The sequence below is a fragment of the Schistocerca nitens genome, chromosome 3 (assembly GCF_023898315.1).
Source record: "Schistocerca nitens isolate TAMUIC-IGC-003100 chromosome 3, iqSchNite1.1, whole genome shotgun sequence".
NCBI lineage: Eukaryota > Metazoa > Arthropoda > Insecta > Orthoptera > Acrididae > Schistocerca > Schistocerca nitens.
Window position 1 is genome coordinate 695,965,954 of NC_064616.1, and position 13,873 is coordinate 695,979,826.

The window sequence follows — 13,873 nt, forward strand, 5'->3', positions numbered from 1 at the left end:
TTTTAGTTCTATCAACATTTTTGTGTCTTGATTTCTCAAAATATAATGTTCCCGTCAAGTGTGAATAATGGTAACCGAGAGGAAGTCATGTCAACTTTATGAACTGATGCAGATCTACAGTAGGAACTATTTTGACAAAGATTATTTTTAAGCTACGAACTCGCAGTATACCACAAAAGCGATTACTCTGTTACATATATTGTCCATGTGCAAGTACATCAGTGAACACACTAGTTATATATTTTATACAGTCATTTACGTACACAGTACATTACGTTAAACTTAATGTCTTAGTTCGTTGTATATTGCTTACTTACAAAACTCGAATAAATCTTACAAATGCTCGGATATGTGATGTTGCTGTGGTCGCTAAACGTCGGTATTCTCTCCCCTGAGTTGACAGAGCCTGCTAATCTAGGAACCTACCTGATATCTATCCAGCCATGACAGTGAAGCAGGCATTAGCGTTTATTTCCTACTGGCAGATGTAATTTACCGAGATTTTTACTTAAACACAATTAACGTTTTTAAAGTTACTATTAAAAAGTAAAGGGTAAACAGATATAATGAAGTATTCAGTTACAAACACAAAGAAATTCACTGTTTGAGAAATGTAATCACACACAAAATAGGTGATGATGAGGTTGGCTTGTGGGGCGCTCAACATCAAGGTCATCAGTGCCCGTACAAGTTCCCAATCTTTCCAGTTCCAATCTCGCCACTTCCTGAATGATGATGAGGACAACACATACACCCAGTCACAGAAAATAGGCAGCAAAGAATGCTCAAGTTATTTGACATAAACATAAAGTAAATCTGACCATCATTGACCGATGAACTGGAGAAATGAATCCAGAAGAAATAAAGAAAAATACTAGATAATGAGGTAAATGAGAGATATTATCATATAATAATAAAGCAACAGTAGAAAATTTAGCGCTACCTGAGAGATAAATAACCTTTGGTTAGTTAGTTTCATGCTCCATGGACCATTTGCATGATAGATTGTAATGATGTGCAATAAGTAATTTTATATACATATCACAAACTAAGTTATAAACATGGCTGCATGATAAACGTTTACAAGTATTTTTTGTTATTATTATTATTATTATTATTATTATTAAATACACAGAAATGAGTTAATAATTCCTACTCACCAGCTTTATCCATTGCAATAATAGAAATTCCTCTGCAGAAGGGAAGGAGTTGTCAAGATGAAACATCACCTTCTCAAAAATTTTGGAAAATTACGTCAGTTGTGAAACAGATCAGCAGTAATTGACATCTTTTCTACCACCTTTCTTGCCAATTCCCTTCAGATCACCGAAGTTACGTGCTGCCAGGCTCGTTTAGCACTTGGATGGGTGACCACATGGTTTGCTGAGCGCTGTTGGCAAGTGGGGTGCTCTCGGCCCTTGTGAGGCAAACTGAGGAGCTACTTGACTGAGAAGCGGCTCCGGCCTCGTAAACTGACATACTGCCGGGAGAACGGTATGTTGGTCACATGCCCCTCCATATCCGCATCCAGTGACGCCTGTGGTCTGAGGATTACACGGTAGCAGGTCGGTATCGTTGGGCCGTCATGACCTGTTCGGGCGGAGTTTAGTTTAGTATCTGTCACTTTGTAGCTAGTTTTGCAAGGACCACTTTGGGATGTTAAGGTGTCACGCTCTGGCGACTTCTTACCGACCACTTCACTTTGCAGGTTTATCCCCGCAAGAAAAGGCAGACATTTGTCCTACAAAAATGTACTTTTAACAAAAATCACCATGTTAGGGATAATTTACAACTCATTAATGCCATCGTGTGCTGACTCGCAATAATAATGGCAAAATAGTCAGCACCTATGAAACATCATTATATTATTAGTATCTCTTGGTCGACCTCGATACACACATATAACTACACTCCTGGAAATTGAAATAAGAACACCGTGAATTCATTGTCCCAGGAAGGGGAAACTTTATTGACACATTCCTGGGGTCAGATACATCATATGATCACACTGACAGAACCACAGGCACATAGACACAGGCAACAGAGCATGCACAATGTCGGCACTAGTACAGTGTATATCCACCTTTCGCAGCAATGCAGGCTGCTATTCTCCCATGGAGACGATCGTAGAGATGCTGGATGTAGTCCTGTGGAACGGCTTGCCATGCCATTTCCACCTGGCGCCTCAGTTGGACCAGCGTTCATGCTGGACGTGCAGACCGCGTGAGACGACGCTTCATCCAGTCCCAAACATGCTCAATGGGGGACAGATCCGGAGATCTTGCTGGCCAGGGTAGTTGACTTACACCTTCTAGAGCACGTTGGGTGGCACGGGATACATGCGGACGTGCATTGTCCTGTTGGAACAGCAAGTTCCCTTGCCGGTCTAGGAATGGTAGAACGATGGGTTCGATGACGGTTTGGATGTACCGGGCACTATTCAGTGTCCCCTCGACGATCACCAGTGGTGTACGGCCAGTGTAGGAGATCGCTCCCCACACCATGATGCCGGGTGTTGGCCCTGTGTGCCTCGGTCGTATGCAGTCCTGATTGTGGCGCTCACCTGCACGGCGCCAAACACGCATACGACCATCATTGGCACCAAGGCAGAAGCGACTCTCATCGCTGAAGACGACACGTCTCCATTCGTCCCTCCATTCACGCCTGTCGCGACACCACTGGAGGCGGGCTGCACGATGTTGGGGCGTGAGCGGAAGACGGCCTAACGGTGTGCAGGACCGTAGCCCAGCTTCATGGAGACGGTTGCGAATGGTCCTCGCCGATACCCCAGGAGCAACAGTGTCCCTAATTTGCTGGGAAGTGGCGGTGCGGTCCCCTACGGCACTGCGTAGGATCCTACGGTCTTGGCGTGCATCCGTGCGTCGCTGCGGTCCGGTCCCAGGTCGACGGGCACGTGCACCTTCCGCCGACCACTGGCGACAACATCGATGTACTGTGGAGACCTCACGCCCCACGTGTTGAGCAATTCGGCGGTACGTCCACCCGGCCTCCCGCATGCCCACTATACGCCCTCGCTCAAAGTCCGTCAACTGCACATACGGTTCACGTCCACGCTGTCGCGGCATGCTACCAGTGTTAAAGACTGCGATGGAGCTCCGTATGCCACGGCAAACTGGCTGACACTGACGGCGGCGGTGCACAAATGCTGCGCAGCTAGCGCCATTCGACGGCCAACACCGCGGTTCCTGGTGTGTCCGCTGTGCCGTGCGTGTGATCATTGCTTGTACAGCCCTCTCGCAGTGTCCGGAGCAAGTATGGTGGGTCTGACACACCGGTGTCAATGTGTTCTTTTTTCCATTTCCAGGAGTGTATTATTCAAATTTTTGAACTCATTAATTAATAAACATTTTTCATTAATTTAAATCTCAATTAACTGAAGACAGCGGGTGTAAACAACTGTAAGGGATAGTCGATGAGAAACACCGTTATCCCACGGTACTGATGTAGCGCTGCCCGCTTGGCGGTAGCAGTTAGCTGTTGCTGCTGGAGTACTAGTTTTACTGTTCCTGTTAATACGTGTCCATAAAACAGATATTGCACTAGACTAATCTGGGACCGCTCTATGGATTGGGCACGTAAAATTCTACTTTCGAAATAATTTTTTTTTTATCGAAAACAAACCGACGCTTTCCGTTGACAGTGGGCGCCGCATGAAAGACTTGATGATCACTATATGTTTCGGCTACACAGTACAAAAATGAAACTGCCAATATCCGCTAAAACACCAGTCGTCAGGAGCATTTGCCTGACGACTCATGTGAGACACGCCCTGCATATTGCCACCTCTTGAGCATACGGCATCATAACAACCCCGGAAGATATTCTCCTAAACTCCTAAGACCATGCTAGAACGATCCAACGCATGGATTTGGGATATCATAGTGAATTTCTACTATAGTCGAGGAATCTTTGCACTGAGGTCACTGGATAGCGATATGTACACACATAGATGGCGGTAGCACCGTGAACACAAGGTACTAAACGCCAATGCATTACAAGAACTGTAATTTTTACTCAGGTGATTCAAGTGAAAAGATTTCCGACGTTATTATGGCCATACGACGGGAATTAAGAGAGTTTGAATGTGGAATGGCAGATGGAGCTAGATGCATGGGACACTTCATTTCCAAACTCAGTAGGGAATTTAATATTCCGAGATCCATAGTGTCAACAGCGTGCAGATAATACTATATTTCAGGCATTATCTCTCATCACGGACAAAGCAGTGGCTGACGGTCTTCACTTGACGACCGAGAGCACCAGCGTCCATTTACAGTTGTCAGTGCTAATAGACAAGCATCACTGCATGAAACACCCGCAGAAATCAATGTGTGACATACGACGAACGTATCTGTTAGGACAGTGCGCCGAAATTTAGCGTTAATGGGCAACGGCACCAGACGACAGACGCGAGTGCTTTTGCTAACAGCACGATATCTCCTGCGGCACCAAAAAAATGTGTGTGAAATCTTATGGGACTTAACTGCTAAGGTCATCAGTCCCTAAGCTTACACACTACATAACCTAAATTATCCTAAGGACAAACACACACACCCATGCCCGAGGGAGGACTCGAACCTCCGCCGGGACCAGCCGCACAGTGCATGACTGCAGCGCCTTGGACCGCTCGGCTAATCCCGCGCGGCCCTGCTGCACCTCTCCTGCGTTCGTGAACATGTCGGTTGGACTGTAGACTATTGGAAAACCGTGGTTTGGTCAAAAGAGTCCCGATTACGGTTGGTAAGAGCTGATGGGAGGGATCGCGTATGGCGCACACCCCCACAAAGCCATGAACCTAGTTGTCAACAAGACGCTGTGCAAGCTGTGGTGGCTCCAGAATGGTGTAAACTGTGTTTATATGGAATGGATTGGGTCCTTTGGTCCAACTGAACCGATCATTGACTGGAGTAGACAATTTACAACCATTCATGGACTTGATGTTCCCAAACAACGATCGAATCATTACAGATGACAATGCGCTATGTCACTTGGCCACAATTGTTCGCGATTCGTTTGAAGAACATTGTCGACAATTCGAGTGAATGATTTTGCCACGTAGATCGCTTGGAATATTTATGAGGCACAATCGATAGGTCAGTTCGTGCCCAAATTCCTGCACTGGCAACACTTTCGAAATTATGGATATAGCTGTAACACGCCTCAGTATTTCTGTAGGAGACTTCCAACGACTTGTTCAGTCCCTGCCACGTCGAGTCTCTGCAGTATGCCGGGCAAAAGAAGGTCACAGACGGTATCCCATAACTTTTGTTGCCTGAGAGTACTTTATGTGTGGGTACATACGTGAAACAACAAACAAAATGAAATTTCGTAACCACGTTGTACACTACTGTATTTCGTGAGAGGGACTGGTATGGATATATACATACCCATGGGAAAGTTGGACTTTCACACAGACGGTGTTCACATCAGGAATCACACACAAAACCAAACACTTTTGCTGTCGCCACTTTCAGTGGAGCTCATCACTGGTGTGGCCTTGTACCTCGCACTCAGGACCTGTCCTGGGGACAGCCTGCAGTATGGTGGCTGGATAGGTAGTCGGGATCGCCGGGCGACTGGCTGGGACCGACTGGTCGTCTGTGTCAGGCGTCAGGCCTAATACCAATATGAACTTTTATGTCTCCTTTCGTCCCTACTTAGGGAAGGTTTCGCAAGCAGACGTGACAGATTTTTTTGTTTTTCAGGGTAGGTAACGATCGCAGAACTGTCCGCACCGTTTCCCTCCACCCAGGTACAATATTATTGCATCAACATTTTCGACTCAGATTTTACAAGGCTAGTGACTGCGCCCATTTTTTGTCTCCGTAATTCAGATTATTATCTCTATAACTAACAAACGCCCAATTGACATATATACAGTAATCATTTGGAAGGTTTTTTTAGTTACCATAGTTTGTGGTAAATGAAAGGGAGAGCCATCTGGGATTTAAAAAGTCTCCACTCTGCTCACTGACATACATTAAGCAAATAATGCACGCGTATTATGTGGTGACAAATAATGATAAGACTAAGTATCCAGTTACACTCTGTGGTGCTAACACTACTTTCCCTGTATATAAAGAAAGTATTCTACAATAACTAACAGACAAATTTGCATAATAAATCTAAACACTTAGTCCCAGTTGCATTATTATATTCCATATATCGAATTTACGTTCCTATACAAAAGAAAAGGAAACAACGTTTATTCTAAGACAGGTTACGTCAGCGTACAGGTTAGTCCTGATTTCGTCTTTGACAGCGAGTGAAATCGATAAGAAAATTCTTACTGATTGTAAGAACACACTGCCAAGAGTTATTCCTCTGGCTGTTGCTTAATACATGGGCAGGCAGCAATGAATGAAGACAGCTTACAGCGCGCAAATAACCACAACTTTCTCTGGAGATACTATTAATGTCACTTTTCTTATCAGCTTGTACAGATATTACATACTTCTATAAGTCTGAGGATAACCAAATTTAGTTTTTCCTCGATAGATTGTTTGTTGTTAGCGATCATTATTGTGATTTGTAGAATCACGTCAGCAATCAATACTTCCCTCAGCAACAGCAGCATTGTGCATATGGAGCTAGCAAAATCAATGCCTGGAAGGAAGGAGCGAAAATAGACATCATTGACATTCGTCACCTGCCACATGGAGAGCAGTACTCTCAGTAGTTTCTTTATAACTGAAGCCTCTTGATAGTTAGTGACATCACAGTTAAGTGCAAGAGTGGATTCGGCTGACGTTCAACTGATTATTTGCATGGACATCTACTCCCTTCAGTTTAGGAGTCAACTCACTAACAAGGAAATCGTACAGCCAAAGTGTGACCGATTTTGTTCATCTTTGCACGACTGTATTACATACATAGATGTTCCGAATGCACTAACCGCCATGTGATCAATATAATTAAGTTAATCTACCAGTGTGAAAGTCAACGTAAATGTGTCCTTTTATTATGGATCAGAAGACAGTGGATATCTCATACAACGAACAGGCGGACCACCTGGTGTAACAAAGTGTGGTCGACAGCCAGTCTTACTACACTTGCTGTCCAGATACAGATTATGTTCCTGGCGTAAAGAAACAAATCCTTCATGACTGATCACAGACGTGGCACATCTCACAACAGTCCAGAGTAAGACATTAAGTCGTAATACAGTCGAGTATTTCGATAAAAATCTGATTCTCCCAAATCAAACTATTTCGACGTCATACCACTAATACAACCCATATCCGGCTAGGCCACCTATGTTATACTTCACATCTTTATGGGATGGAAGTCTAGCCATCTGCTTACTGTGAAGTCCAGTCAAATGAGATTACAGATTCTTAACATTCTGCGTGGTGTCTATTTGTTCTATATCGTGTCTCCCTACCACTTTCGCGCAACGACGCTCTGAGCGTGTTTTTTAGGGAACTGACTAGTTTGAACCTGGGACCTGTTGCTGGTAAGGAGACGCCAGACCACACATGACATGTAGAATTCAGAAGAGTTCAGTGAGACTAGCGATGATATAACCAAATACTTAATGATTTCAGCGTCAGCTCCACTGCCCTCCCTGTAAAAGAATCTTAATACTAACTAAATTTTGTGGAAGGGGTTCAAGGCTTTCCTATTTTTAGTTAGCTGGTAAAATAACGTCGAAAAAGCAGTTAAGTTTACCATTGGAAATTTTATTCTACTCACAAAACATTGTTTATAAACTGCACTATTGATAAAAGGAAATGTTTTAATACAGGATGGTAAAAACCAACTACGTTCAGCAAAAATGTGAACGAATATTCCCTGAGTGGGTTTCCAAGTTCTACAATGGATCGAAGGATGACCTATGCCATATCACATCTATAATCTAGGTTTAAATTAAGTTTCACAAAAGAGAAAACTATCAAAATGGTCTACAGTGACCCTCAGTTATCTTTAATTACTTATCTAACTTGTCGTAAATTACAGTGGCTGATGTGGCTTCTCAATAACTATATAACAGAAAAATCATCGGGTTTCAGATTTTAACTTATGTAGCAAATGTGAATACCATGAGCTTCAATTGACGATCGACACTAGTATTACGTAAAAAGGGGATGTAACAGATGAGACTTCTGCAGTTCTGAGTGAAGCCTTATGCGCTCAAAAACGTGGCATCGCGTGCGTTCATTACCTTGTCGGTGTTCGTCAGGGGGCGGCGGCCGGCGCAGCTCCGCTCACCTCGCCGTCTCCGAAGCAACTCTCTCGTAACTTCTCCTTACTACAATTTACCGAAGTTGGTTTGAAAAAAAAACTATCTGGCTGTGTTTTCATCTGACCAATCAGGGTCTCAATGTTAACCTTAAGCTCTGCCTACAAAAATTCTGTCTATCCAATGAGAAACGTTATACTTTTCGTGGTGGGGCAATGTTTCTAAAGTTTGCAACGTAATAGAGACGCGAAAAAGTCTCACGCTAAAACTTGCAGCTGGTGTTAGCGTTATCGTAAGATCTATACTGTTCTTCTGGAGGGCTCTATCTTTTAACATGGGCTGGAGGGTGGTCCTAACGTAACAGAGACGCGAAAAAGTCTCACGCTAAAACTTGCGGGTGGTGTAGCCCTTTTTGTGTTGTCGTAAGATCTATACTGTTCTTCTGGAGGGCTCTAGCTTTTAACATGGGCTGGGGGGTGGTCCTAACGTAACAGAGACGCGAAAAAATCTCACGCTAAAAACTTGCGGGTGGTGTGGTCCTAGCAGTTAGCTGGCGACGTGGGTGTCCGTCCGTCCCTTATCGTAGGGCCTTCCAGCTTAACACGGTTCTGCTCTCGGCTTCTGTTCTCGTTTCTCCCCTCGGAACTGCATCTGTCTCACGGCGGGAAGGTATGACATGCATTTAGGCATTATTGTGTTAGTCTGTGGTATTCCATTTGCTCACTCGTTACTCGTATTACTTTGGTTAATTTAATGTCACGATTTATTCGGAGCTATGTGACATGCTACTGGATTTGCTTATCATGTCAGGGTTTTCATGGAAGGTGTTGGATTTGCCTGACACCTTACAAGATCTCAACCGTGTGATACGAAGATGTTCATGTTATAACAGAAAACGCCGCAAATTTTCTCAGGGCCTTGATCAGAGCAGAAATTCCCCAGCCTATATCTGTGATGGACCTGTTTTCACACCTGTCCACTAAGGACTATGTCGTTATTGCCCTATTTCTGCAAGAAACGGATATCCAGTTAAAAGTTAGATGCAAAGGATCCAGTCGGAGAAGTTGTGCTACGTGGACTGTGTTGAATGTGTGAATTTAAAAAGTGTACCATTAAGTTTATTTACTATTAATATAATTCCTAACACATATGATGTATATCTTATATTGTATACCAAATATGTAATTACTCACTTCTCTGACTAAATGGATAACACACACACACAAAAGCAAACAAACTAAGGAATGCTGCTTTAGTCTCCCGAGAAACTGTGGTTCAAAGTTCTATGATCCTTTTGAATACTATGACTGCCAGTCATCGAGTAGCAAAATTACCACAACCAGCTAATGTAGCAGAATAGAAGTCTGTCCTTGCTGTGTTCGAGTATCGTCACTTTTTTTTTTACTAACATTGCATCAAACGCTTATAACACTCATCGCTGCAACGAGTCACGTTCCTTCACAAACAAACAATAATAATATTCTTGGGAGAATGCATGGTACGATGTTCTTTGTAATACTTATTTATTACAGCCGGTATTTTTCACTGACCATCCTCCAGGTAAGTAAGAAGGCAACCACATCAGATATCATACATGTCTTTACATACAAAGAACAACATAAAAATATTCAAAATGTGCAAAACGATGATCGTAAGTTTCCAGTAATAAGGCAATCTGTGGAAAGCGATAGACGTAAATCATGTTGTCGCTTACACTAGAAAAACGTTTCATATGATTTAAACTGGCAGTATCTTTATGTTTACGTGTCCTATTTGGTTTAGTTCACACATGGGCTGCCTTGATGGTTGCCAGCTTGACATTTTCATAAGGCGTTAAAGTTTCAAAAAGATTACATTGCTCAAAGAACAAGGCTAAGTATGTACTAATAACTTCATATAATTGTGCCTGTATATTTTTGTGCGTATTTGAGGAAAGTTGACAAATGGTACGAAATAAAAATATGGAAAATTAAAAAAAAACTGAAATAAAAATAAAAATGTATCTTGAGGTAAGACTAAATTTAAATTACTGTTTTAGGCGATTCTTGATTGACCATCAACAGAATGTGACTGAAGTTATTGAGAAACTTTCTGTAATGTACATGTGTTTTTTCATTAATAAATTAATCTGGCTGTCTTTTTAAATCACTGGAAACTTCAGTATCTTCTAAGATAATCATTTTTTGCTCCACCTTAGCGAAATGCAAATTTTAGACATTTTAGTTAATGTTTTTGGACCTCTGTTGTTTATGTGATGCAATAAAAATGTCCTTGTGTGGTTATCATCAGATTTTGTGCGCTCTTTAAAACGTCGCTACTCAGGCAAATGTTTCAGTTCATCAGTTTTTCCGCTGGTCGCTGCTAATATTAAGTAAGAAGCTAAGGAAAAGTGGGATCTTAATCACGAGCCCTACACGTTTATTTTTAATGTTAATGGCATTCACACATCAAAAATAAAAGGTTAGAAAGGAATGTAAAGTAATGAAGCAAAGAAAATGTGTAGACTGGAACTTGGAAAACAGGCTACTGCGGGGCTTTCTCAAGGAGTTAGGACTCTGGACTTGGCAACCATATTGACAGCTATAGACAATTGATGTAAAAATGTGAAGCATCAGATTTAATTTTTCAACCGCAATGTTGCGGCGCAAGGAACTTCACTCAATGAAGAGTTTAAAAACCAAAGAGTGAAAATTTTTATAGTTTGTTAAGCATACGAAAGTGTGGAGAAATAGTTGTGAACAGCTTGAAAAGAAGATTCATTGCGAACTAAGTACTGTCTGGGAAGAATGTTGAAACTCCATCGAGAAAGTGTTGAGGTAAGTGACAGAAAGCACTCAGTGGCTGTCAGTCACCTGCTTCCCGAAACATAGTCAAATAGAGATCAAAGGGAGTAGGATTCAAGAAACTCTTATAGGAATTGCTCCTGAACGTTTGGGGCACCATCCACCCATACAGATACTGGTAATATTGTATTCATAAGTAATAGGTCAAGCAATAACACACAGGTGCACGCTAAGACTATATGGGTTGACAACATCACACACAGGTGCATGCTATGACTATATGGGTTGATAACATCACACATATTGGGTAATCCACAACTTAGTTTCTAAACAGGTGCTTGCTATCATCATAACAGCGATTTGATTTATTCCTAACAGCGAAAGTCGCTGCAGGTGTTGATACAACATGATCCTGCAGTTTAAATTGCCTAACTTTGGCAAGTTTTGCAAATGTAATAAGTATACACTTTTAATAATACTAACATAAATAAATGTGATAAAAGGTACAAGCCTTTCAGATGAATGATAATAGTCAACATCAAATGATCTAGATATAAGGAGCTGAGTGTTTAGTCATCTGGTTAAACACACAAATAACCGAAATGGTGGTCCTAAAAGATAAGCATGAAAGATAAGTATGAAATAAAATAACAATAAAAATACAGTGAAGATTCTTTATGTGCATAACAAAGTTGTAGTAGATTTCCCAAAATTACCTAAGCATCTATAATACACGAAATACAAAGGTCGATTCTGCTAAACAGTCCTCAAATTAGCTGGAAGTTCACAGATATTTGAATATTGATATAGCGATTAATATATCTAAAACCCTTTAACCATGCATATATTACAACAGACTAAACATCTATACTTAAATGCAGCTGAAGTAATGCAAAGTTGAAATCAGTATGTCTCCAGACACTCGCGAAATGTTACAGCTGCGCCTAGCTTCCATATTCTAAGTCCAACTTAGCCTAGTATTTTTCTAAGTTCTACGACTAGCTCCCAGATTCCAAGTCCAACTTAGCCTGGTATTTCTTAAGTCCAGCCAAAAGTTAGAGCATTTGCACAGCCACTTGCTGCCCAAAGTGAAACATATTTCTCTGCTATTTTCAGTGGATTGTACATCAGCGCCATCTCTGAATGAAGTTAAGAACTGTTGAATTTGGCGCGAGAGAATGTTCATTCGTGATCAGTGCGAGAAACCGTTCTGCCGTGAACAGCATGAGAAAATCTACATCTACATCTACATTTATACTCCGCAAGCCACCCAACGGTGTGTGGCGGAGGGTACTTTACGCGCCACTGTCATTACCTCCCTTTCCTGTTCCAGTCGCATATGGTTCGCGGGAAGAACGACTGTCTGAAAGCCTCCGTGCGCGCTCTAATCTCTCTAATTTTACATTTGTGATCTCCTCGGGAGGTAGAAGTAGGGGGAAGCAATATATTCGATACCTCATCCAGAAACGCACCCTCTCGAAATCTGGCGAGCAAGCTACACCGCGATGCAGAGCGCCTCTCTTGCAGAGTCTGCCACTTGAGTTTATTAAACATCTCCGTAACGCTATCACGGTTACCAAATAACCCTGTGACGACACGCGCCGCTCTTCTTTGGATCTTCTCTACCTCCTCCGTCAACCCGATCTGGTACGGATCCCACACTGATAAGCAATACTCAAGTATAGGTCGAACGAGTGTTTTGTAAGCCACCTCCTTTGTTGCTGGACTACATTTTCTAAGCACTCTCCCAATGAATCTCAACCTGGTACCCGCCTTACCAACAATTAATATTATATGATCATTCCACTTCAAATCGTTCTGCACGCGTACTCCCAGATATTTTACAGAAGTAACTGCTACCAGTGTTTGTTCCGCTATCATATAATCATACAATAAAGGATCCTTCTTTCTATGTATTCGCAATACATTACATTTGTCTATGTTAAGGGACAGTTGTCACTCCCTGCACCAAGTGCCTATCTGCTGCAGATCTTACTGCATTTCGCTACAATTTTCTAATGCTGCAACTTCTCTGTATACTACAGCATCATCCGCGAAAAGCCGCATGGAACTTCCGACACTATCTACTAGGTCATTTATATATATTGTGAAAAGCAATGGTCCCATAACACTCCCCTGTGGCACGCCAGAGGTTACTTTAACGTCTGTAGACGTCTCTCCATTGATAACAACATACTTTGTTCTGTTTGCTAAAACCTCTTCAATCTAGCCACACAGCTGGTCTGATATTCCGTAGGCTCTTACTTTGTTTATCAGGCGACAGTAAGGAGCTGTATCGAACGCCTTCCGGAAGTCAAGAAAAATAGCATCTACCTGGGAGCCTGTATCTAATATTTTCTGGGTCTCATGAACAAATAAAGCGAGTTGGGTCTCACACGATCGCTGTTTCCGGAATCCATGTTGATTCGTACATAGTAGATTCTGGGTTTCCAAAAACGACATGATACTCGAGCAAAAAACATGTTCTAAAATTCTACAACAGATCGACGTCAGAGATATAGTTTTGCGCATCTGCTCGACGACCCTTCTTGAAGACTGGGACTACCTGTGCTCTTTTCCAATCATTTGGAACCTTCCGTTCCGCTACAGACTTGCGGTACACGGCTGTTAGAAGGAGGGCAAGTTCTTTCGCGTACTCTGTGTAGAATCGAATTGGTATCCCGTCAGGTCCAGTGGACTTTCCTCTGTTGAGTGATTCCAGTTGCTTTTCTATTCCTTGGACACTTATTTCGATGTCAGCCATTTTTTCGTTTGTGCGAGGATTTAGAGAAGGAACTGCAGTGCGGTCTTCCTCTGTGAAACAGCTTTGGAAAAAGGTGTTTAGTATTTCAGCTTTACGCGTGTCATCCTCTGTTTCAATGCCATC